This window comes from Taeniopygia guttata, chromosome Z (assembly GCF_048771995.1).
Source record: "Taeniopygia guttata chromosome Z, bTaeGut7.mat, whole genome shotgun sequence".
Taxonomy (NCBI): Eukaryota; Metazoa; Chordata; class Aves; order Passeriformes; family Estrildidae; genus Taeniopygia; species Taeniopygia guttata.
Genome location: NC_133063.1, coordinates 51,681,689 through 51,708,371, shown reverse-complemented (window position 1 = coordinate 51,708,371; position 26,683 = coordinate 51,681,689). Strand labels below are relative to the sequence as shown.

Genomic DNA, 26,683 nt, shown 5'->3' with positions numbered 1-26,683 from the left:
TCATCCTTGAGATAGGTGAGGCTCCCCTCTTTTTCAAAGGAAAAATCCATGAAACTTCTATTGAATGTGAAATGCAGCTTGGGAGACCAGAAACAAATTGCTGCTGTGACCATCACAATACTCATTTTCCTCCTCACTGTTTCATAAGCAACAAAAATTGCCCCTTAAGGTAGGACTCACGCAAATCAGGGACTCAAAACTAGTTAAACAAGGCAGTTAGAACAGATATGTACCTGTAAGTGTTGGAAGCAGCAAAACTTACTAAAGGTATGCCTTTACCTGGTAATCCTGCCTGCAGGAACAAAGGGGATGTTGGTCCTGTGTATCCTCTGCTGATCTTCTGTGGTATTCTATAACATTCTGCTTATTTCATAATAAGTTAATGTGCCTACTGTGTTGCAACTGTACCCCAGAGCTGCTTAATTCATTGTGCTGGCAAGTGTACTGTTTGCTGGGATGATAAATATCAGCAGACCTCCCAGGTCACCAGGGTTTGTGACATGACCTGTGATTGTAGTCGGGGCAGAGTCTGGGACTAGAATGAGTTTATGCCTGCCAGACTCTGTCTTGTGACCAAGGCACCTCAAGGCCATTTGAAAAAAGGCCTTCGTCCCTTTAGGTCCCTCCAGCTAGTCACTTGTTCATCCCTCTTTTTCCCTACCAGAAGCTATTCCCCATGATGATCCTATACCATCTCTTCCACTAACAGTGTGAGTACAGTTAATAGAGTGATTTCCCCTGGAAAAGAAAAAGGCCTTAGAAGGTTCATGTGCTTATGCTGGCTGTTTAACTTTGACAATTATTATATTTGGATTTGACTCTTCTAGGCTGAGTCATTCAGTTCACTCTTCCTCCTTTCCCAAAGGTTGGGTAGCCTGGGAAGTGAGTCCTATCACACTCATGCCCCACACCACCAGTAACAGAATTTTGCTCTGGACATCAGCATCTGAGATCTAGGGAACAGAAGATTTCACTGTAGGATGTTCTATGCAGAGTGCCTTTGTTCTGCCAGTGCAAGAGATCTTTTCATCCTCCCTGACCAGTCAAGACTAGTCAAGATTCAGGAAGTGAAGCAGAATGGATATTGAAAATTAACTTGTTAGTAAATAACACATCCTGTCCTCAGATAGAAAACAAACCAAACAAATCACAGAACCCACCAAAAAAATCCAAAGCTAGCATAAAAATGAGGCATAAATGGCTTTCTGATGGTCATTTTTTATAGAATTCCTCATCACTAACAAAATCATAGGAAAAAGGCCTTATTTTCTGTGTGCAGAGAGGAGATATACCTTGTGATACAAAGCACTTGGGATGTGAAGGAGGTCTTAATGGATGACTTGCTTTGATTAAGTCAGCCTGTGAACTTTGAGCACTTATTTCTTAGGCAATCTTCAAAGACTGCATTCTCTCCAGATGCCTCAGAGTCAGGCCTTTACACAAAATGTACTTGTCTTTGTACTGAAGAGTTGTTTGCACTACAGTAATTCTTGGTTTCTCAGCTTACTGAAACCCTCATTACTGTCTGTGATCAGTTGGTACTACCATTCATTTTCCATTTTTTTGGGTTCTGCATGATTTTTTCTGGCTTTCAGAGCTATGCTCATCTCTGCACACAAATAGGCTCTCAGTTCTTCTCTATCTGAAGGAAATAATTACTGTGCTTACAGCTCTGATGCCCCTCAGACATCATTAATGCCTAAGGAAATTTCAGAAGCATGGGCCAAGACAAACTATTCCCTATCACACAGTCACCCCGACACAGTAAGTTTTTTGACATTTTTGTTGCGAAGCCTCCGTACCGTGGTCTGTGTCCGGCACTGACACAGCTGTAGTGTCAAAGTGCAAATGCCTGACATTCTTCAGTGCACTTATCCTCTTGAGGAATACATTTCTGATACACTGACGTCCCTTGTCCCTGCTTGTAGATGGGAAGTGAGGTCTCCAGAGGGTGAGATTTAAAAAGTTTCATCCCCGTACAGATTTGTTTATCCCTCCTGCCTGTGGAGAGACGCTTAATAACTGCAGGAGCTAGAACATCTAAACATGAGTTAGAACCTGTTCTGAATTTCTTACTGAAAGCTGCAGAGGAAGGAGTTTATAATTCAGGAACTGGCCATAAGTGTTTTGTAGTCCAAAATATTACTGAAGGTGTTGGTTAATTTTCCACCTTATCATACTTGTTTCAAAAGGCAGCTGATATATTCTGTACTCAGAAGAAAGATTTCATTTCCCTTGCATTTACTGGCAAAAGACCAAGAAGGTACATCTGATTCCAAAAAGAGGTTAGAAAGACAATCAGTCCATCGTTTGAGAAATGACCAAAAAGAATAATTGTGATTTTGTTGGGTTGTTTCCTCTTATGATTGCTTGGGCTCCAGGCAGAGAATATGCACTTGGCAGTGAGAGACAGCTTCTCCCACTGCACTGTCATTATAAATCAATGACTAACTAGAGAGGCATAAATAAATACACAGACAAGATTGGTAAAGACAAGATGACCCTAAAGAAGCAGCTGAGGACTGTAGGTTAAAGTCCTCAGCACTTCTAGCACATCTTGAAAACTGATTACTGGACATTTATAATATTTGCATTCAAACTGAACCACACTGTAACCTGAAGCTAGGCAATAAATCAACTCTGGCTACAGCAATAATTTTCAAGATTAAACCATTTAGTCACTTTGTTCCCTCTAGAGGTAGATTTTAAAAGCAGAAGCAAGGCAGAGATTTCAGGGCTCCAGTATAAAGATTTGCACAGGAGCACCAACTTCATGGTGCAGTTTTGAACACTATTGAAAGGACTGGGGAAATTTGCAAGGTAGCAGTAGCATCAGTTTCATGACTGTACCACAGTAATATTTCCTGAGTAAAAAGAGATGGAAAACCTGATTTATTGCTGATAATAAGATCAAGATTGGGCAAACTGGGATTTTTTGGAGAGTTGTGAGAGATTCTAGGCATTATCTCTATAAAATGCTGTTCACAAAAAATACAGCAGCACAGCAACACTTCTCCTTTATGGGTGCCCATGCTAAATATGGCTTCTCAAGTGAACAGTAAAGTTCAGAGCACAAAATAAATCTTTAATTTAATAAATTCCATAAATAAATCTTTAAGTTTTCAGCTGGAAGCACAGAAAGTTGTATGAGAAAGAAAGCACATGACTGGCTGTTGAATGGGGACTGTTGCATTAGGGATTTTGTTGGATGGCACATACATAATGTGCCTTTAAAACTGGTTAAAATAATACAGAGAATGTTTAGCTTATTTTAAGACATGAATACAAACAGCTTTTGACAGGAAAATAAAAATTATAAACAAACAAACAAAACGAAAAACAAAACCATCCCCAACTCCAAAACACACTCCAGAGAAGTTAGTAGTTCTTTTCAGATAAAGCTCAGATGTCATACCTATGTCAACTACAGGGAAAAATATTAGGATGAACCTGTGAATTAAAGCTTCAAGAGGTTTGAGTGCCTAGTCTTGCAAGTCAGTGAAATTAATTTTCAGAAATCAACTAGTGGATTAATACAGTAATAGTCTTATAACTTGCTGATGAATGACCTTCAAAAGCTGTGTAAAATGAGTATATTAAGAAACTGGCTTGCAACCATTTGCTAGAGAGATTCTTTTTGAAACTGATTCTTCAAACAAATTTCAAGAGGTCCAGTTTTATGTGTTTTTTTTTTCTTTTTTTTTTTTTCCCAGAGGAAGCATGGTGGGAATATCAGCCTTTCTGTCTTGCTAGTGAAAGAAAAACAAACAAACAGATCCCTTTTATTTGTATTCCTTGGCACTAAAAGACATGGTAAGAGAAAACCCTTATGCCTCTGCCATTCTTTTCACTGATGCCATCCTATTCTCAACCTGTCCATGCATTCCCCTCCTGTTTCTTATTCAGAATATGCATAGTCTGGCTAGCCTACAACTTAAATATCAATTGTCACTGTTCATTTGTTTTCTTGGTGCTCTTATCCATCCACATTTCTTCTCCTTTGCCCATCATAACATCTAGGTTTCCCTTTTTTATTTTTTTATGGTTCCCATATCCTGGAACTCTCCCACATTCATGCAGCATCTTCATTCCCTGGAATCTCTATATCAATCTTTTTCTTGGTATTCCTAGTTTCAATTTTACAGTAAGCCTGCTTCCCCACAAGAAAAACACAGCACTGCAAGAACCGAACCTTCTTTTCCCTTAGGGATAACAGGCAGTGAGCTTTTTTTGTCAGTCTCCCATACAAATCTAGATCTATGTTTCAGAACCTAGAAGTCAGTGCAAAAGAAGGCAATGAAAAATCATACATGTGAGATTTGAAATGCAGTTACAAATGTCCACATTCCGTGACTTATCTCCCCTTTTAGTGATGCTTCTGATGATATTTCAATGGAATTCAGATGCTACAAGAGCGTGTACAGACAAATCTAATAATTTCCACAAGATTAATATGCTGTAAGGCAAATACTCCCTTACCTTAACATGAGCTAAACCAGGTTTTATCCTTGGGAATTTTCATAGCATCTGTCAATACTGTTGAGGGGAGACTGGTAAGCAACACCCTGTAACAATTATGTTAATAGCAGGGATTCAATCTGAAATGAAGAGATGAACAGTTGTTCTTGCTGCTGTCCTTTGGGATCATCATGTGCACTCTTTAAATCAAGTTGAACGTGTTCACTACATTTGCTATTAACAACAATAGCTGATCAACAATATTACTGCCCCTATATTGTTTCCTTATTTCAGAACTTCGTTTCCTCCATATATTATTGTTTCTGTTTGGTTGGATATTCAAATTTGGCATGTTTTCCTTTAACTACATCCATAGTAGAGGTTCAATGTAATGTAAATGGTGATTAAGTGAGCCAGGGAATGTCGTTTAGATGCAATACAAAGCCATGAAGGAGTATTGCAAAAGGATTACTTAACCCTTTCATTAGAAAGACATCTATCTTCCTTTAGATTAATTAATCTTAATTTAGTAGGTAATAGTAGTAATAATAGTAGGTATTATGCAGGTACTTATGATTTTCATGGATATTTGACCAACTGGTTTCCAGCCTGAAAAATGAGATCCAAATCCCACCAGTCATAAAGCCTTTATATTGATTTCAGTGGGTTTGGATGGAGCCACAAACCCACACAGCCAGGAAGGCAGTTACAAATGCAGGGGAAAGTACTACAATGACAAATACAGCTCAGACTGGCACTACACGCTGCAGCTGCTCAGATCTTCTCTGAGAAGTGTACAATCTGTGCAGTAAGAGTTTCGAAAAGCATAAAGAAATAATTCAGCAAGCTGTTGAACTCAACTCCAGGTCTTGTCATGGAAGGTAAAGATGGACTGGAAGCTTATGGCTGGCTAGGCAGTATGAATCATAAACTGGCTGTGCTCATTAACACTTACAAGAAGCCAATACAAGTTCTGTCATTTCCTTCTGAAAGCTTAAAAATCTGTGCTTTAAGATTCTCTCTCAGAAACCTGAGAAATAAGGCATAGAAGAATAAGAAGTACCTGTACCAGTCAAAGTGATTTGAACAAACATCACTTTAATAAGAGGATAAAGAAACACAATAAAACAATAAATTAGTCAGAGACAAAAAATTATTCTACAAAGTTATGTCAATATTACTGACCTTCTCACATGTCCATGGCAGCAGTCCAAACATAGAATAACATCCTTATCCAAGCTAAGAAGTATCTGAAATAGTCAGTCTCTGCAGTATGTGGAACTCCAGGGCATGCATTTCCTGGTAAAAGGCAGCTTTTGTTATTTGTGTTGCTGTTCTTCAACTCTACCACCACTCCTGCTGCCTTCCTACCCACATCTGTCATCATTGCCAGAGAAATTTTCCAGCTGCTGTTGGTCTTCAGCCTGTGAGCTCTTTTGGGCCTTCTGGGAGACTACTTCTGTGCTTCACTTGTGCAGGAAATATGACTTTACCCTTCAAAAATTGACAATATTGGCTAGGATTTTTACTTGTCTCAAGGTCTTCTACCTTCCTATTTCTGGCTGCAGCCACAATCAGAGCAACATTTGCCTGTAGGAATATTTGTCAAAGATTTCATTTCTGGAAGTTTCCAGACATGGCTTGCAGTCCTTCAATCACTTCAACTTTGTAATTTGGTTTTTTTTTTTTTTTTTTCTTTAATAGAAGTATTCAAAGTTATTGCACATCTTGCATGTAAATGAGGTCTGGTTCAGCTGTTCATTTTCCCTCTTTCTCAACAGGTGCCAAGTGAGGACTCTTCTTTCAGACAAGTCCCTGTCCACACTGAGTGCTTTGGTAGCTATAAAGTATATATACTTCCATTTACTTTGAACTGAAGAACATCTCCAGTGAGGAGAACAGTGAACTGAAATTTCCTTTCAACATTGCATTTATTTTCTAGTAAATTTTAGATAAGTATTTCTGAAGTAATTTTCTGAGTAATAGAATACAGGGTAATAGTGTGATTTGGACCTTATTCTGCTAAACACATACACTATCTACTTTCAATTGCTTTGATTGCTTGATACCCAACACATAAATTCAGGAGTCTAAATTCTCTATAGCAGCCTGTGGAGGAATCTAGGCACTTTTGAATGGTTATTCTTAGCACATAAATTAGATAAATAAATTCAGAGTATGTGGCCACAAATTCTAAAATCTACAGATCGAAAAGAAAGGTCTCCATGACTGTGTGAGGGATGTATAGCTCAGAGAGCATGCGGTTCAAAGCACCACAAGTGTCTCCACCAGGTCAAAAATACTCTTTATTAGCTCTAGTTTAACAACAAGTTTGGACCTCATCTGCCTTTCACAGAGAAACTACCATGCAAGTCTGTGCTCTCCTTGGTGCTTTGGATGGACTTTTTGCCTTTAGCATAGCACAGCACAGTGCAAATGCAAAGCCTAGCACGTGCCTTGGTGCTGCATTCGACAGCACTTCCTCCTAGAAGCCAGAAACTGCTAAGACTTGGGTACAATAAATAGGAGTATAGACTGTGTCTTCCCAGGAAAAAAAGTAGTAGATAATGTTTTCTTTAGGGGCCAGCCCTGAAGAAATCAGCATTGCTCTCCCAGCCTCTGGCTTGTTGCTGGACTCAGCACTGTGTTAGAGCCCAGCCAAGTCCAGGTGTTCACATGGGTTTGCATTGAACCCAACAAGCTTCTGGGACTCAGAGATCTGTGGGGTGGCGGGTATTTGTACTGCCCAGCAGCCCTGGTCTTCACAGTGAGACCAGGAGGCACCTGACCTGGATGGGCTTGCTGGAAACCAGGTTGCATCTGCCAGAGTGTTTTTTTCTGTGTGTTTTGCTGCAGAACAGTGGCAACACTGGTCCCTGAGGTAAAGTGGTGTGAGAAACAGTAGAAATGTGTTTGTGCCAAACCTTAACAGTCTTTCCATAACTTGCATAAATAATCTGGAATCCAGATAACTGATATTTGACTGTTGTAAGAAATACAGATTCTAGAAGTTTTCAGGATATTAGACAAAAAACAAACCATGAGGCTAGACAGAGTATTAATTTTTAAAAATTGCTTTTGTAAAAACAAAAGCAAAAACCAGGAAAAAACCTCCTTAAAATACCATTATCAAAGGTAAAAAATTAAAAGGATTAATTCATGAATCTTCAAATAAAAGAGGATATGAAACAAAGTTCTGACAGACCTCTTTGTGTAAAAACATTTTCTTTCTAATTAAGCCTTTATAATCTTTTACAAACAAGTGGATTTTTTATGGAAGTGAAAAGTACCACAACCTAGATGCTGCCATGATTCCTCCAAGGAAAATGAAAATATTTTTATTCTTCACATCAGTTTAACGCAGAAGAAAAAACTAAAGTATGTTTTTGACCTCTGCTTGTATAATTAGTATATAGACATTAATCACAGTAGCTTCCTTAAGTTTTCTGAATGTCTTTTGGTGTTATACATGAGTAGACTGACATACTGACATTTGTAGGGTACATAAGTAAACAATTCAACTTGAGTGGCACACCCTGTCCCTTGGAAGGAGTCGCAGTACTATTTTCCCATGAAACTTGTGTGTATATAAAGGAAAGAACTGCATGCATTATTTCAAGGGTGGAGGTTAACAATAGGAATTTAAACAGATAGCTATAAACTTAGTAAAGTGAGGATTAGTACAGACTGTGGTGCACATTAATTCCAGACTGCAGATTTGTGGATTTTCATTTAATACTAGGTAAACAACCACGCTGGACCACTAATGATATGCTGCCTCCTTTCTGGGTCCCCAGCCCAAGACAGCCACAGTCTGCATTTCATAGATGCTGACAAGTCAGTGCAGCTGAAGCCAGCAGATGCCATGAGTGACTGGTGGCCATCAGACAAGTTCCAGGCATCTCCAGTGAAGAATACAGGTAATGAAAAGTTTAGAGGCTGCTTCTGTAAATGTGGGACATATACTTATGGAGTTTACAAAATACCATATCTGGGAGATGAGATGGCTAATTCATTTGTGTTTGTAGGGTGCTCTGATCTAAGGTAACAAGCACAAAAGAAAATAACTATTCTAAGTGTTGACATAAGGTATAGCTTACAGACAATAAGCAAGGTAAAGTCACACTATGACTCAGAGGAACCAAAGCATATATTATATGACAATGTGTCACCTATTCAGCGCTTTGCATTTGCAACACAGAAGTACCTTCTCTAGGGAACTAAGGATGAGGTCCAAGTGGCTTTCTCTGAGCATCTAAGTGACTTTTTCAGCTGAATAATAGCACTCGTGTTTTGCCAAACCACATTCTGTATCACTATAACACACTGGATGACATAAAGGCTAAACAGACTTAATTTTGCCATTTCTACTGTTTCTTAACTTTCACCATTCAGTGTAAGTAGCCAATATTACATAGACAACAGAGCTACACCCTTACATCTCTTATCTAAAATGCTGCACAGTTTACACTAACTGCCTAATTAGTGTACCTTTACATCATATAGCCATTTCAATTAATTTTTAATTATATTACTATATAATCAATAAACAGCATGTAATATATATAATATGAAATATTAACATATTGAACATTTAATGTTATTTTAGTTTTTGTAGAAACATATTGATATAATTTATAGGTCTAACTCAATACAAAACATTCTTTTGTACGTTGCTGTTTCCTCAAAAACCACTTTCCCACTGGAATACACACTTCACAGAACTGGAGACATGTATGTTCCATTAACTTTACTCTTCTGCTTATACCAATGATTATTTGAGGGTGTTAAAGGGATCTTAATTTAAAGGCAGAAAAAGCATCCAGAGAACTATTAGAGATAATAGCTAAAAGGACTTGTGACCAGAGGACTTGTCCTCTGAGATTCAAAACTTGCACAGAATTGGAGGCAACAAGCTAGAGAAAAGTAATAGTGTTACAGAGACCAAAGAATACATAGTCCAAGCCTATCAGACTATCCCTAGTCTATTCAAATGTAGAGTTGATGTACTAAAATCAGTTCATCGGGTCTACATGGCTGTACTGCTTCAGTGGGTGTATATTGCACTCAGGTGGGGAACAAAGTAGGTTTTTATTTTGAGCAACTAGATCCTAAAATGGAGGGTTATTTACCACTGACAGGTTCTTTGGAAAATGTTCCCCATACAGACATTCATAGCGTGAGCAAGCTTATTTACAGCTATTTGACCTAGAATAATGTTAGCCTTCCCAGGACTCAGAGATTGCCTGTCCAGGCCTTTCTTTGCTCTCTCTAACCTCCTTTTTGAACACAATCCTCTTTGAATCACCTTCTCATGCAAGAGTCAACTGACAAGGCTTTGAAAAGAGTCTATTCAAATTAATAGTTCTTAACATATCTTATATATATATGTCAATTTCATCCTATGAACAAGTACTGCCCATTGATACCTAAACCTCAGATATTGCCCAAATTTTGCAATCCTTATTATGAAGCCAAATTCTGGTCATGTAATGTCCAGATGAGCTTGTATATGAATATTTAGTAACAATGCACCTATAACCACACAAAATATTAGTCCCTGGTGAAACCAGAAGAGGCACTTTTAAGATAGCTAATTTTTTTTAAGTACTTCAGTTTCAAAGACTATATTTAAAACTTTTTCCCAATTTTCCAAGGCTCAGAAGAAAAGTTAGTCTATGTATGCCGTTTATACTGCTTTTATAATTATTAAAGTAACATTATTGATTATATTGTATGACAAAAAATATTCATTGTTTTTTTATTTTTCCCTAGCATTTGTTACAGAAAGGACTTGTATTTCTTTTCCAGAAATCATTTTGAGACAACTTCAGAGTCAACATACTGGCGTATAAGTGGCACTAAACTGAGCCCTTGAGATGACTGGGATTTTTGACATATGAGCACATTCTTTCTTGCAAGAGTTTGCTTGAGTGGTAGTTGTATTGATGTAATAAAAGAAATGCAAGACCAACCAAGGCATGAGTATTTATTCACAATTGCTCTCTATTCAATTGCAGCCATAATTCTCAAGGCACTGGAACAATTGCAGCACCAATTAAAAGAGGAATCCAAAAGGGTTCTTGCAGCTTATAGAGATGATTGCCATATTCTGTTATTTAAACTCACATTTATCAATCCTTTGAGTGTTACACCTACTACATGGCAAAACACTCAAATTCTGACAAATTAATATTTTTACACAGTGTTTGAAAAAGGACCTTTTCAGGCTGATAGTAGGACAAAAGATTTTATGTACTGCTAATCAAGGGTATCACTAGGATTTTATGAATAAATTAGAATGCACATTTTGTCATCTCGCTTTCTATCATTTTGAGAATATTGCAGAAAAGTCTTCTTGTCTAGGAGCTCAAATGACCACAAGCAATAAAACAAGCCATAGCAAAGCAGATTAGGGCTCCTATCACTCTCTTGTCTGCATAACCTACACTGTGCATAGCGTGGCTTTGGGCAGTAAATATTTGGCGTAAGAAATGCTACAGACATCAGCAAAGTATTTTTTTTCACACTTAAGTATTTATAAGCCAAGATGATCTGCATACAATGTTTAAAGACAGAATTTTTTGTAAGGTGTGACATGGTGACTCTTTTGGAGATGTGTGTGTTTTCATTCTCTTGCCTTGTGTGCCGTGCTCAGTTGTGTGCAATGCATGTAAGGGCCTGACTCTGCACAGGAGCAGCAGGGGAGCTGAGCTGCCCAACGGACAATTACTGCTGCCAGAGAGAGTAAGCAAAAGGTATTGCTTTCTTCCTGGTTGGAAATTTCTCAGTAGAGAAAATTTAAAAGTCAAACTATGGGTAGCACCATGATAGTACTCACTAGAAACAAATGCTAGCAATAAGTCAAAATACAGCCTAGGGCTTAGGTTCCTGCCTAAGCAGGAATGCCTAAGGCATTCATACCAGCAGACTCCCCCAGTTTGTAGGCTCTCTTCTGGCTGTCAGTGAAGAAATGAAGATGCCATGTTTGGGTGAAAGAGTTCTGCCTCCAAGGAGGCAGAGGCTTCGTGAAGCATTAAGCAGAACAATCCATCACTGCTATAAAACCCTAGCATAGATTATGTTTTTTGAGTACTTAAGGTATTGTCTGGACATGTTTTAGAGCTGTCTTATACTCTTACACAACACAAAGGTCTTCAGATTGTATACTTGATATTTCAAAAAAATTTTAAAATTAATGCTTCTGTTTCTATAATGGGCATATTCATATTTTTATGTGTTAGAATAAGTTCAAGGAAACTTTGGATGTTATTTTAAGTGGCATGATTTTCTTTTACTGTATATATTGCTTGAAATAGTCATGTTATTTTGTGCTATGGATTGGATACAGAGAAGAGACATTTTTGATCCTGTTATATATATTTTTTTTGTGTGTGTGAGCCTTCTCAGCTCTGCAGCCACACTGGAGTCAATTACTCCAATTGTCTGAGTTTAAAAGATTAAATTTTGCATATTCATAGTCTTAGAAAGAAGTGGAGGTCATCAGGAGGATGATAAATGTTGCTTATTATGAGAACAGGTAACATTTAACTTAATGACAGCACAAATACAAATGAACTAAGCCAGAGTTCTGAGTGAAAGCTTCAGTTGCAGCTGGAGACACTTTTGAATTAGATAAAGTAAGCAAGAAAATCCATGTTTTGAAGATTAGTCATGGTATAGTATAACATTATTTCCTGAATATTCAGGCAAAATTTAAAATATTATTTCCTCTAAAATTAGAAAATTGTAAAATATTTAATTTAGGTTGACTGATACATGTTATTTTTATGTAAAGCTTACTAAAAAGGCACTTTGTCTAGCCTAAAAATGAACCTAAAAAATGAAACTTGCAATTAAACCCCTTTAATTGATGCTTTCTTTGTGATATCCTTCCACAGTTGCATTGCTTTCCTTATCATTGCCAGTAGTTAGAAATGTTCTTGTCCAGAAATGACATGGGCATCTATTGTTCTCTTCAGTCTGTTCCATTCTTTTCTCTGATTCTCCTATTACATTGTTTCTGGATTACGTCTTAGCTCCTGATTCATTGCAAATAGAGTCCGAGACTTTGAGATTCTTGGGGTCCATGTCATCAGGGTCTTTTCTCAGTCATTTTATTCTTAGCAATGCAATAAATGTCTAGTTTATATTAGCAGAAGATAGAACTCCATTGGCACCAATAGCTACATAGTGATGAAAAAATCAACAGCATTAATTTATTCTGGCATTGCATAGAGAGAGAGGGAGAGAGAGAGAGAGAGAGAAAGAAGAAAATGGCATCAGATGCGTAAATACCACAGATAAGATTTAGGCAGAAAAATGGCTTAATAATCAGTCACTATTTTTTCCACCCAGAAAGCTGATATATTCTGTTTCTCTACTATCTCTACTATCTTCCTATTCCAAAATGGAAGCAAATGTTAAATTTTAGTTTAGACTGAAAAGTTCATTCTTTGCTAAATTTTTTGCTCCCATTTGTCTCGTCCCATTTCATTGCATACATTCATTTTAGAATTATATATAGATTTTAATATTTAACAAGGAAAATAGGATTAAACAGCTTAACAAAGCACTTAAGAGAAGTCTAAACATTGTGGGCTTTTATTTTGACGGGTACTCCTATTTCAGAACGAATGACTTCTAAGAGCAAAATTAGCAGAGGATTGATTAAAAAAATATTTAATATGGCAAATAGGAAACTCCTGATTTTTAACGTAGTTGCTTATGTGACTTTGCATCAATCATTGCTCACTGTGGACCCCTTCCTCTGCTTATTACACAAGATTTGTAGGGCAGGGACTGCTTTCTACCCCATGGTTTTATGTCTGCAATGCTTCTGTTTGTATCAATGTCACATTGGATGCAGGTGGTCACTAATGATTGACCTTACAGTTTGGGGTGTCTGAGTTTTCTGAGCCCAAGCACCCCAAAGCAGTCAGAACCAAGGATTTACTGGATATCAGTTTTTCTGACTTGCTAAGATAACTGAAGAAGCCCATACTAGGACATGCAAGGCATTAGCTATTTTAGTTATGAAATAAAATAATGTCACCACTTAGTGAAAAATGCCATAAACTTACTGAACTAATAGTCTTGTAGTCTGTTGTCTTGTAGTTAAAATAAACTGGGATTTACAATTTTGATGCAAATTATTTTGCTCTGGAAAAGTTAATTTATTATTTATGTTATGAGGCAATAACCAAGCTATCATAAGTGTTTAAGTTCTTATTCTAGCCACTAAATACCTGATTATTGATTCACAAAGTAACCTGAATATCATAATCTTATACAACTACCTTTTTCAAGTAGTTAGTAAGCTCTGGGAAAATATTCAGTATCCCTTCCAAACCTCAGCTAAAGAAAGCTATGTGGTAATTTAAGGATTCATAGCTGAAGCGTTCTGATTCTGGCATACTCAATGCATATTCCTTTTGCTAAGATTAGTGACAAAATTTTCAGGCCATGTGCCTAGAGCCTTGGGAAATGCAGGGTTTTCAGGAATTCCATTAGGAGATGTACAGATGCAGTGCTGGATCTGCAGAAGCTGCAGATTTGTTTTTACCAGTTTAGCCTCACTGTAGAAAAGAGTATAAATAAGATCAACATACACCACTGAGGTCAGAAATAACTGGAATAGAGCTTGTGGAGTTTTCAAAGGATTTTGTGATTACAAAACCATGACAGTGTTCCTCCATAATTTTTAGTATACTTGTGTAATGTGCAAAATCTCCCAAGGAGTTCACTTTTGTTTTTAAGACAAATGTCTTACAAAAATAATTGATAATTTATTGGGAGAAACTATAACTAGAGCTACAATTAAAGCCCTGGTAGAATGTAGATCTTCAGGAATGAGGAATCCCAAACGTTTCAGACTTTTTGACTCTTGTAAAAATAAACTATACTGTGGTAAAATGACTTAAACTACATGCCACCAAAACCAGTTTCAATTTCTGCAGAGTGTCAGTTGTTTGTAACTATAGATAAATAATTTTAATGTTTTAACAGTAAATAAATCAAATATAGGTTTGAAGTATTAATTAAAATGAGATTATTTCAATAAAAAAATTTTATTAGAAAAAGAAAGAAATGAAAGAAATGAAAGAAATGAAAGAAATTAAAGAAATTAAAGAAAAAAATGAAATAAATTTTGAAATTGCTACAAATCAAATATATCATTTTAACATGCCTAAACCAAGCTTTTTTTTTTTTTTTTAAATGAATTGATGTATGCTTATAAGCTGATTCTCATTTCTTGAAAAGAAGAAAACTGCCCAAGGATATTTTATAAAAAGGGCTTAGTACGGAGGAGAGAAAACAAAATTATTGTATTTGTGAATACAGATTTTGAAGCATTTGGTGTTGATTCAAAATTACATGATTGTGCTTTCTTTTATTTTCTAAGAAATCAGAAAATCTTTCCTAATTCTACCCAAGTAAAGGCTCCATTCTCCCATTCTATATCTCAAAATTTTTTCTCTTACATGGAAAGAAACACTAGCAGATTATATAAGTCAAAATCTAAGTATCAAAGAAATCCATTGTCAAGATGGGAAAATTTAGGTCTGAAAAGACTTTAAAAACACTCTTTAAATATTAAATTGAACAGACACATTGCAAGACCTTTGTGAAGCCCAGACAATCTGGCTTTCAGTGTGCAGGGAAACTACATTTTCTGTATACTTCAGGTGAACTCTAAATACTCTACCAATGTTTAAAAATGTCTGGATATGCAGCAGAGAAATCAGGGATTTTGCACAGAGCCAAGCAAATCATAGCATTCCCAAACATATCTCATGTTTCAACAGCAACCATTCCTGGAAAAACTGGATTTACTTTATGGCAAGTGTGTCACATCCATGAAGCCCCACCATGACCTTAGCACAGGCCATGAGATCCCCAGTGGGTTCTTGGAACTAACACTGACAGGATCTCCAGAAACTGATTTAGAGAAAAGAGTTTTAAGGTTATATGATTAGCAGGTAAGTTACTAAATTTATTGCCTCAAATGCAACATCATCACACCAGCTATTTAACCACTGTTGTGTCAGTGTAAGCTGGAATGCAGTTATGAGATAACTAAGAGATTGCTTGTGCTGCCTACCCAGCAGAAAAATGTCATTTCAAATGGTATATGTTCATTTAGTTTTCTTCTCAAAGTTATGCCACACATCACATTTATATTTTCATTTTTTGCTGCTGATCCTACAATAAACTGTTATGCAGATACACAAAACTGAAATTAATTTTCCAAAAGAAAACTTTCAGTGAAACAACAGGAAAAAAAAATTGTAAAAATTAAATTTCAAATTTTGAGGTACGTCACAGAATTATCATGAGAAAAATGGAGTTTAAAGGCCTGGTATTTCAGCTTCTTGTTTTGCTCTGAAAACTGAAAGTATGCTTTGATCTGCAGAGAACCTTTGCATCTTGTAAATTCATTAAAATTTCCTCCCCCAACCACATTTTCTCTTCTCACCATGCTCAGTGCATTTGAGAAGGAAAAAAGAGCGTGTGAGAAAAGACAGGTGGTCACAACCTGAGTGCCAACCTGAGCCCAGTCAGCAGCTCAGGCTGGACACGGGGTTTTGTCTGGATAAGCTGCAGGGACAGAGCCCTTCCTGTCTCACCAGGCAAGCCCTGGAGACAAGGTGGAACTTTCCTGACAGGTCCATTGCTTTAGAGATGCTGTTTTCAGATTTCCTGTGCTTTCTCCTGCAGCCGCCAGTGATGAGCACCTGGATTAGGTGGAGGTTTGGTCACCTGAGGCCCTGTAGAAGTCCCCATGCTCCTACCTGGACTGGGCAGCGCCGTGCCAAGCCAACGGCATGTGTCCCGCGTGTCCGTCCCGCTCGCACTCCGGCCTGGCGGCTGGGAGCCAGCTGCTGTTCAGGGCCTGCACAGCAACGCTGCAGTGCTGCTGGGCCTAAAATAAAAGTGTTCAAAGGGGTAAAGTATGGGCTTGTGGTGTGTTTACATGAGTTCAAGGGTTCCTGGCCAAAGCTGGTTTGCACCTGCATGGCCAGAGCAGGAGTGAGAGAGATATGCCTATCTGCATCTGCCTATGTCAACATGTCCCCTGCATGGCCTTGGTGCAGGGATTGCTTACACAGTGTAACACGAAGCAATTATTTCACTTAAGAGGCCCTTTCTTTGCTTGCTTCTATTTTGTTATGAAGACTTAGAAAAATAAATTATTTCTCTCACAGAATTTATGAACCTCAGCATCCGTGCAATCAGTGCTTGAATACTCTCTGAATAACAGCAGGAATTTAACTCTCGCAAGCAGAGGTGTTGTCTTTGGTGCTTTGTTGCTTTGTAACAAAATGTGTCTTTTTCAGAAGCTAAACTTTTCTGATGGACCTTAAATGCTGGCTAACTGATTGGAAAAGTAATTTTGAAGTAAATTGTGTACACGTATATTAAGCATTTTTTCTGACAAGGGAAGGCTCATTCTTTAATCGAAGTCAAATCATTTTATACCTGGGCTCCATCACAAAAAAAAATGATATTTTGAGAGCACCAAGACTGTATATCTCACTAATGCTTGATTCAGAAAAGAAAAAGAAGAGCTGAATTGATCTTCCGCAAGTGTAAAGGACATCAGGCATGAAAATTTCTAGAAGGTGCTTTCTTGAGTTCTGACTGTGAAGGGTGCAGAGGTGCAGGTAATGCAAACTTCCATGAAGCTACATCTGTGAATGGCATGGGAGAATTTGATCCTGATCCAAGTTGTTTTCAGAACAATGTTAATTCACATTCAATTTTTTGTCTTTTGGGTAGTAACAAATGCCTGTATGAGGAGCAGTGTGGCCAGCAGGAGCAGGGAGGTCATTCTTCCCCTGTACTCAGCACTGGTGGGGCCACACCTTGAGTGCTGTGTCCAGTTCTCACTCCTCAGTTTGGGAAGGATGCTGAGACACTTGAACACGGCCAGAGGAGGCAACGAGGCTGGTGAGGGGCTTGGAACACAAGCCCTGAGAGGAAGGGCTGAGGGAGCTGGGGTTGGTTAGTCTGGAGAAAAGGAGGCTCGGAGGTGACCTTATCACTCTCTACAACTCCCTGAAGAGTAGCTGTAGTCAGGTGGGGGTTGGTCTCTTTCTCCAGGCAGCCACTGACAGAACCAGAGGACACGGTCTTAAGCTGCACCAAGGGAAATGTAGGTTGGATATTAGGAAAAGGGTTTTTTTTTGAAAGAGTGATAAAGAACTGCAATGATCTGCCTGGAGAGGTGGTGGAGTCCCCATCCCTGGATGTGTTTAAAAAGAGGCTGGGTATGGCACTCGCTGCCATGGTTTAGTTGAGGTGTTGGGTCATGGATTGGACGCAATGATCTTGAAGGTCTCTTCCAACCTAGTGATTCTGTGATTCTGTGACTATAGAGTCATAAGATTCTTCCTTCACAATAAAGAGAAGTATTTTGAAGAGGGATTTGATTTTGATTTAATGAACACTGTCACAGCTGAGTTATATGCAGATTTTTAAAAACAAAATAAAACAAAGAAAAAATTCATGTTTTCAACCTGGAGCAGCAAGGTTCTTGTAACATCCACAGTTTTTCAGAGAAAAACCTGAAGTATAAAAGTTCATTGAAAATATTGTCCACTGATGCAATATTACTTCATTTGAGCATGGCCTCCACAGAATGTTACTGGGTTGTTGCTAAGAAACACTGATATATGACACCAAATTACATTACTGACATTGAATTTTTACTCCTTTTCATGTTATAGCTTGCTCGAAAACAGCTGCAATTATACCATAAATGGAAGGAAAGCTACCAGCCTCTATGCAGTGCCTTTTGTATTTTAGTTACAGGCTGTAGTCCTTATCTTTTTACTATATGTCTATAATGGTCCTACAGCATTTCAGTTAAAAATAATACCAACATTATTGATGATCTGCATCTGAATCTCCTACACAGTCATCTTAACAATAAAACAAATGTTCTCTTTGATTTTTCACCTAATATATGCTAAATTGCAGGAAGCTTGGGCTTAGGGTTTCTCTATTTTCCATGTTAACGTGACAATCCATTTTGACCTGCAGGTAATAAAATAAGAAACTCATAGCTAATGTTTTCAGGGTACTTCACTTTTCTCTTGTTTTGATTTATGCGACTGACCAGTTGAAAGCTGAAAAGGAATGGATGATTTGTAGTACGTACTTTAAACCCCTGTTCTTTTGTGAAGCATATGGATGTTTCTCTTCTTAAAGAGCCACTCATCCAATAATTGATGTATGACAAGTATACACAGCTTTTGCTAGGGAAAGTATATCGTCATTTACACAAATACAACTGTTTGATTATTTTTTTTTTTAATATAAAAACAGAGCCCGGTATCTAAAGCTGGGATGTCAGCCAGCACTGCAGAAATACACAACTGAAGAGGGAAGTTCTTCCTGAAGGGTTTAAACCCTGAAGAGTCAAAATAGACAAACTCCCAGAAAAGTGGTGCTAGAGTCATAAAGATTTTGCAAAAGGACTAATGATTTAAACCATATAACCTTTGAGTAGTTTGCTCATCATTTCTGTTACAGGATTAGTGGGGGTTGATCTATTCAAGAAGGGGAAGAGCAACTTCAGTCACTGGCTTGGTAAACTGATGAAGAGGGCTTTAAACTATAGTTGCAAGGGGAGGGGACACTCAATCCATTCCACTCCTACCACTTTTCATTTTGATATCAGGACCAACAAGAGAAGCCCAGAGACTGGAGAAGGATCACAGGTCATCAGGAGAATGGCACAAAGTAATTCTAGCCACTCTGGACAGTAAACTGTCTTCATCAAGGGCAGCTTCTATGGGAATGCACTCAGCATGGGGAATAAACAAGAGTGAGACAGCTCACATTTACCAGGGCTGTGAACTTATCAGCTTCATGGAGATGTAATGGAATAGCTCAGATGACTGGAGTGTTAGAATGGGTAGATACAGACTCTTTAGGAAGGACAGGAGGAAAAGACAAGGAGGATGTGTCATTCTCCATGTCAGTGATCAGCAGGAGAGCATTGGATCTCCAGCTGGGGATGGGTGATCAGCTGACATATGTCATACTTCACTTTAGTAACTACTAAAATATATGGAGGGATGAAAAAGTAAGCAAATCACTCTATCAGGTAAAAAAAAATAGTAATTTGCAGGACAGAAAAAAAACACAGAAATGTGTACGCATGTAAAGATCAAAATAAGTCAGTGCATCAGAAATCAGTACATGGAACTGCATGTTACTTGGCCAAAAATAAGAAAAAAATACAGAAGGATAGTTGGCATCTGAAGAAAGATGCAAGAGGTGCCGAGGACTATCTCACATTTCAGGAAAGTGGTCAGTACTTTCTGTGGGCTACAAAAACCAAGACGATGATGCAGATCCACCTACACATTTAATATGTGGGAGGAAAAGGGACCACCTTGCAGTGAAAAGAAAATGGATGGTCAGGATGAAAACTGCCAGTACATTAATACAAGAAGGGATCTTCCTATAAACATTAATGAAGAAAGGCTTTGGAACCTATAAAAGAAAAATGGAAAATTCACTTTACAGTGACAAGATGAACCTTCTATAAAAGTACAGCTAAAAAACCAAAAAGCAACAATAAAGGCTGAAAATCTACACTTCTCAAGCTTCATGAATACCAAATAGAAGAGTTCCAGGATATCTTCTGAAGACTAGGGAAACATCCAGCAGAACAGAGAATAAAACTAAAGGAATTTAACTCTTCCACCATGACTTTTGGGAAATTCTTGAGAAGTTTGACTGTAGAAGCAGGTAGACTCATTGTGTTTGCAATCATAAAGCAATAAAGCCAGAATATGCTAATGAAATAAAAAAGCCAATTATCAGACCAAATTATCAGACCACATACCGTGATATGTGATACATCCATTCACTTTTTAGACCCTAAGATACTATATCACTATATTCAATCTGACGTTACTTATCTTCTCTTTCTTGAAATCTTGTTTCCCTTCCTTCTTCTGCTTCATATTGCAAAAATTTCTGCACAGCCACCTTGGTTCCTATCTCCCCATTTCTTTGTCTGAGTGCTGAAAGGCAGAAAAAACTTTATAGCCTTTGTCATAGGCTGAAGTATACTCTGTGTTCTCCTCAGATGTATGTCTTATTACTGACAATATTCATATCTTCTGGTTTGCAACATCATAGTTGGGTGCATGTGTGCCTTCTGGCAAGGAATTGCTTGAATTGTGATTGCCAGATGCACAGTGGGGAGGTAAGAGCTTTCTGAACTTTATTGCATTTGTTTTGCCTAGAAAATTACAGAATTAAGACAATCTGCACTGATATAGGCCATTTGCTTTTTGTTACGTTTTATTACTGTTTCCCTGACTTTGATTATTTATTCCCAAAATTTTCTTCTGGTTGTATGTATTGTTTTTTTTTTTCTTCCCCAAACATAAGAACTAAATTTTTCAAAAACCCTTGGGTTCAAATTTTTTATTACCAACTGGGACTTGGGGTTTCACATGATATGTAAGTTCTAGTAATTTGAAATAGCATATCAACACAGAGTAATAGAACTATAGAAGGATTTTTAAAATCCTCCCACCTAAGGACAGTATTGCAGACTTGCAGTCTTTAAATAGACCTGCAATTTGTCCACAGCTAGGACAGGAAAATTCTTATCCCATTCACAGCTAACTTGAGAAATCCTGATTTGAAGTACCTACTTCATTTCAGTCAACTTGCTTTTAATATGCACAAAACAGTATTTCTGGTGAAAGTTTCTTTCCATATTAAAAAAAGGATTTATGGTTTTGCTACAAAACTACAACCTTGGTAATTTGTATCACCAAGTACTATTTAATTGCAGCTCCTCTTCTATATCTGTGTGTTAATCCTTGTATTTTCTAATGAAATAAAAAGAGAGTATATCTGTAGTTTAACACTGAAAAACCTGCAACAGTTATCCTGTATATTGAGAGATCTGTTGTTTCTTATATAACTTGATGAAATGCTGCACAACAGCATTGCAAGGACACTATAATAATAAATTAAAGGGAGGCAGAATTAGCTCCGTAACAACATTCTCAGGAATAATATTTTTTGTTTTCCTCCTTGTTTGCAAAGAATGTTTAATGATTTTTTTCACTCTCAGCAATGGGAATATCACAATTTGATTTAATATTCACTATCACAGTAGATATTAGAAGCTCTGATTATTTTTCTTAATGGTCTGAATGGCTTTCTAATTATTTTTAAAACTTATATATGGATTTAACCATTAACCTTTCTTGGGATGATATCCAGAAACCTTGTAAGTCAATGACAAAACTGTGATCAACTGACATAAATTTTAGCCTTGTTCTTCACAGCTTTGAAACATGTATAGGTAATTGTTAAACTGCCAGTTGTTCCTGCTCGATTATGAGGGGAGAGAAAAAGGCTCAGAGTTGGTTACATTCTGATGTGCAATTAGGATTTCTGTTGAAAGTTCTGCACTTGCTTAGTATTTAAGAAACTTGGATTGCCTATAGATAGGCTTCAATATTGTTTTGGGGTTCAATGTTTTGATACTACTGAATGTTTATATAAGGAATTACCTTCTTAGTACTTCCCGAGTTTGTAAGAAACAAAAGAAATAAAACAAACATGAAATGCAAACACAGAAAAAAAACCATACACACAGAAAAGTTTCTTGCCCCAAAGCCAGTATTTGTGTTCTATTAGCCTCAGATTTCTCAAATCTATACAAATTAATAAACACCATGATATAAACATGAAGAAAAATCTTCATACATCAGAAATTAGGAACCCTTGGCCTTAAGCCTAAAGTATTTCTCAATCTAACAGAATTACAACAACAACAAAAAAAAGAGGATGAAAAAGACAACTGGAAGTAAATTATATAAATCTTATTTCAGTAAAAAACACAGTGTAGATGGAAATACTGGCAAGACACTTTTTATTTTCAGAGTGGAACTGATGGTAGGAGTCTATGTAGTGATTTCAACTATGCCTGCATTAACTCAGAAAAATTTGATCTAGAAAAACATTTTTATCTTGATTCTCTTAGTCCTGATATTAGACATCTATCATTTGTGCAAGCATCATCTTGCAGTTTGCAAGGACACTACAGAAATAAATCCAAGGAACGGCAGGAAATATTCAATTTATTTCCTATTATTTAAGTTTTCTGTTTAGGGACCAGTGAAACCACTGTCCTTGCAATTTATGCACAACACAAGTCAAGAGGCAGCTCACTCAGAAAACACTACTGCTCTCACTCAATATCTTGTCTGAACATTAAGCATCCTAAAGTTTTATTCAGAACATGCCTGGAAGTGCTTTGTTTTCCACTCATTGTCTGCAAACTTTCCCTGCAATTATTACTGACTATGATTCTTGAGAATGTTGGTGTTTTCCTAGAGTTTAATAATGTGTGGCTGTCAGACTAGGTTCCAAGCAAAAAGCAGTTTAAAAACCCCTTGCTTGCCCTTTTCACTTGTCTGAGATGCAGGAACTAGAGATCTAGCTCCTTGTCTTCCAGGATGGATCTAAACACACATGTTTTACCTCCTGAAAGAAAAAAACATATTGTAAGTGCTGGAATGGAAATCTGTTCTGTCCTTCCAGTGTTTTTCGCTTTGTGTGGAGTAGTTGAATATTCATGACAAATAGTAATGCTTTTCATGACTTCATGCTCTACTGCCTATAGCAGTTTCCTAGGAGAAGGGAGAGCTGGTTTCTATTCTTGTTCTAATTAATATTTCATTTTCTCTATTAAATGGAAAAAAAAAAAAAAAGAAATCGAAACTCTCTCACTGCTGTTATTTTCCCTTCCCTTCCCTTCCCTTCCCTTCCCTTCCCTTCCCTTCCCTTCCCTTCCCTTCCCTTCCCTTCCCTTCCCTTCCCTTCCCTTCCCTTCCCTTCCCTTCCCTTCCCTTCCCTTCCCTTCCCTTCCCTTCCCTTCCCTTCCCTTCCCTTCCCTTCCCTTCCCTTCCCTTCCCTTCCCTTCCCTTCCCTTCCCTTCCCTTCCCTTCCCTTCCCTTCCCTTCCCTTCCCTTCCCTTCCCTTCCCTTCCCTTCCCTTCCCTTCCCTTCCCTTCCCTTCCCTTCCCTTCCCTTCCCTTCCCTTCCCTTCCCTTCCCTTCCCTTCCCTTCCCTTCCCTTCCCTTCCCTTCCGTCTTCCTTTCTGTCTTGTCTGTATGTCTTTCCTCACCTATTATTACATCACCGTGCAAGCGTATTTTCACAGATTGTTTACTCAGTCTAAATGCCAGATACAGCAACATGAAATATACTTTTGAGACCAGTTATCTTGATGTGCTCTTCACTGGGATGACTGAATTTCTTTTAATCATAAATCTTTCAAAAGTCACAGATAACTGAAAAATTAGCATTCAGGTAAAAAAAAAATTAACATAGTATCTCAAGAAATTTACTTTGCTCATCAGTAATGGGTTATAACTGGGAAGGAATCATCTTAGGAAAAACTTAAAATATTTTTTGAAGAGAATATGAAAAAAAAATATCTTGGAGGCAGAATGAGAAAAGAAGTAATCTTTGGAGAAATGCTGTTTCTCTAAAATGTTGAGGTAGGAATAAGTAATTAAGAAATCAAAGCCCAAATTCTCATATTACTATTACTGTTAATTTGTTGTCATTTGAACTACCATCCCTGCCCTGACAAAATGCCAGGTATCTGCCCTGTAACTCTGATTTTCCACTTTACTTGATATTCTACCCTTTATAGGTAATTTTCTGTGCTAAATAAGGCAGAAATAAAGCATGAAAGAGAATACTTTGGGAAGAATTCTTCATTCTGATTTCTGGCTTGCAGAGTATCAAAGGTGGAACTTTAAACCAAAGAGCCCAAATATTGAACACAGAAGCAAGCAAAGAAATCAGTCTAAATTAAGTATAAACAAACTTTTAAAATTTTGGCTATGATATACTTGATTGTTGAAAAAAAGCATGGTACGAATCCTGCACACAATGGTGTGTGGACATTCATGCAAGAGGAAAAGACTGAAAAACTACATATACATATATTTTGCATATGAAAATGACAGTTGACATAGCAGGTGTCAGACCAGCTAAGATAAGAAAATGCACCCACAAAGTTACTTAGGACTGCTAGGATAAGGTGAAACATTCTGTTGGTTTTGTGAAAATGTTATCATCACTCAGTCCATTTATGCTTAGTTTGAAACGACATGAATTAATCATCCCAAGTTAATATCTTGAGCTCATCTATTTATTTGTGACCAGTTTCAGTGCCTTATTATTATTTTTATTTCCCTGTCCTCACTACCTAATATAAAAGTTGTGGTTTTTGTCAGCCTTTCAGCAAATGTATTGAGTTATTTCCAAATCAAAAGCTGATGTTCAGATCTCTAAGTAATGATGATCCTGTTTTCACAGATATAATGTAACGTAGTTACAGGGCAAGTGCAGTATCACAATTCCTGTTTTTCTTTCTTGAATGACAAGGAACAGAACTTAAATTCTCTATATTTCATGTCATTCAACAACTCTGATCAAGTGTCCACCAGGCCCCACAATAGGTTGTCTCCAAACAGTTTTCTTCTGGATCTTGTGAGAATAGAAGGAGCAAGGACACACATTTTTTTGTGATCCTACAGCTATCAGACAAAGGCAGTGACTGTGTTCCTTCTTAGGAATTGAGGCAATTTCCACCAAGCTACTAATTTTGAAGGGGCAGGTGATGGAATTTTCCATAGACTTCATGGTCAGTATGAAACTGGTTTCTGGAAGTTCCAGCTCATTGGGAACCACCAGATGCCTGGCTAACTGTTTTCCTGGGAGCCCAGGTTATACTTCTGCAACAGTTATTAAAAGGGGAATGTAGCTTTAGAGTACTTAGCTTTTAATGGAGTGTGTTTACTGACATTTGGTTTTCAATGGCAAGAAGGTCTAATTAAGACCAAACCAAAAACCTCAAACCAAACCAACCAACCAGCTAAAGACTGAAATAGAAAAGAAATAAAAAAATAAGTAAAGAAAAAAAGGAAAATAACTCACTCTCCCTGAGCTGATCTTTGATCTTTAAGCTTGTTTAGTCTCAAAAGCACCTGTTGGCATGTTCTAAAAGTTTGTATATTTCTGATATTTTGGCCCAATATGGGGAAATAAATTCCAGAAAGAAAAGCTGGGAGATTTACTGCTTTTCATCTACTGTCTTTGTGTGTTGATAACAAGTTAGATACCAAAATGGAGAATGGTTCAGAGAAAGAACAAAGTGAGTCAGACATTAGAATACCCTGAAGGCCACACTTTCAACTGTTTAAAACCAGGCCTGATTATTAATGGAACTGTGTCTCTTCAGGTACCTCCATTAAGTGAAAGTTGCAAGAAAGCTTAGCACTGTGGGTGTCACAGGTAATATTCCTGTGTTTGTGGGTGGTTAACTCCTGTCAAAATCAGCACTTCTGAAGTTTAAAATGAAAGCAACAATCAAATGGTCTATTTACAATCTTTTAAAATATCATAATGCATTGATTATGTACGCTGAAAATGCTCATCATTGTTGTTAAAAAGACATAGAAGAACAAGTTCTCTCTTACTCCACTCTTTCAGATTAGAAGTCACCAAATTGTATTATGATGTCTCCAACATTTTAAAATATTTTAAGTGGATCTAAATATTTTGGAACATTAAAAAGCCACATGTGAACACAATAATGGTCATTACTAGTCTGAGGAAGGTACAGCATCATAGCACTCATGCAGAAATTGCAAATAATGAGAACTAAAGTAGAAAGACTTGATTTAAACTTCCCTTTATGTTTCCATTGGAGGATTAAAATTTATCATGAGTACTTAGGCATGCAAAAATCTGAGATTTGTAAAATGTCATCAGACTCCCACTCTCCTGCTATTGAATCATAGAAGTGCCTAAAATGTTCAGCTACACATCTATACTGACATTCAAAGATCCCATGTGTCTAAGCTATACCGGTAGACATCTCCAAATGGTTTCTTAACTGGAAAAGCATGAGTAGGTATTAAGTATTGCATCCTGTTGGAACACACAGACAAGTGGGTTGTAGGCCAGCTTTCATGTCTGGATTCAGCCCAGATCCCTGCTTGAAGCTCTGTTTATGCCTTTTATTCAACCATTTGCCATATAGATTATACATGGTTTCAATGGGAAATGAAGACCCCTTCTTGCCTCTGTCACCTGAAAAATATATCATAGGAAAAGCAAGTCACACTGATATCCTGTCTATCATTCAGTTTCAC

General features: G+C 37.4%; 1 protein-coding gene across 3 annotated transcripts in view; it reads right to left on the bottom strand.

Moving 5' to 3' along the window:
- Window positions 1-16,275, bottom strand: part of GHR (growth hormone receptor) — a 147,890-nt gene extending 131,615 nt beyond the window's left edge. The window contains exon 1 of one of the 3 annotated variants that reach the window (XM_072921681.1): window positions 16,254-16,275. The gene's annotated coding sequence lies outside the window, so the exon portion shown is untranslated. Of the gene's footprint in view, window positions 1-279; window positions 407-5,643; window positions 5,787-16,253 lie in introns of those variants that run through there. The other 2 variants (XM_072921680.1, XM_030257950.4) reach the window with 2 other exon arrangements.
- Window positions 16,276-26,683: the final 10,408 nt, after the last annotated feature.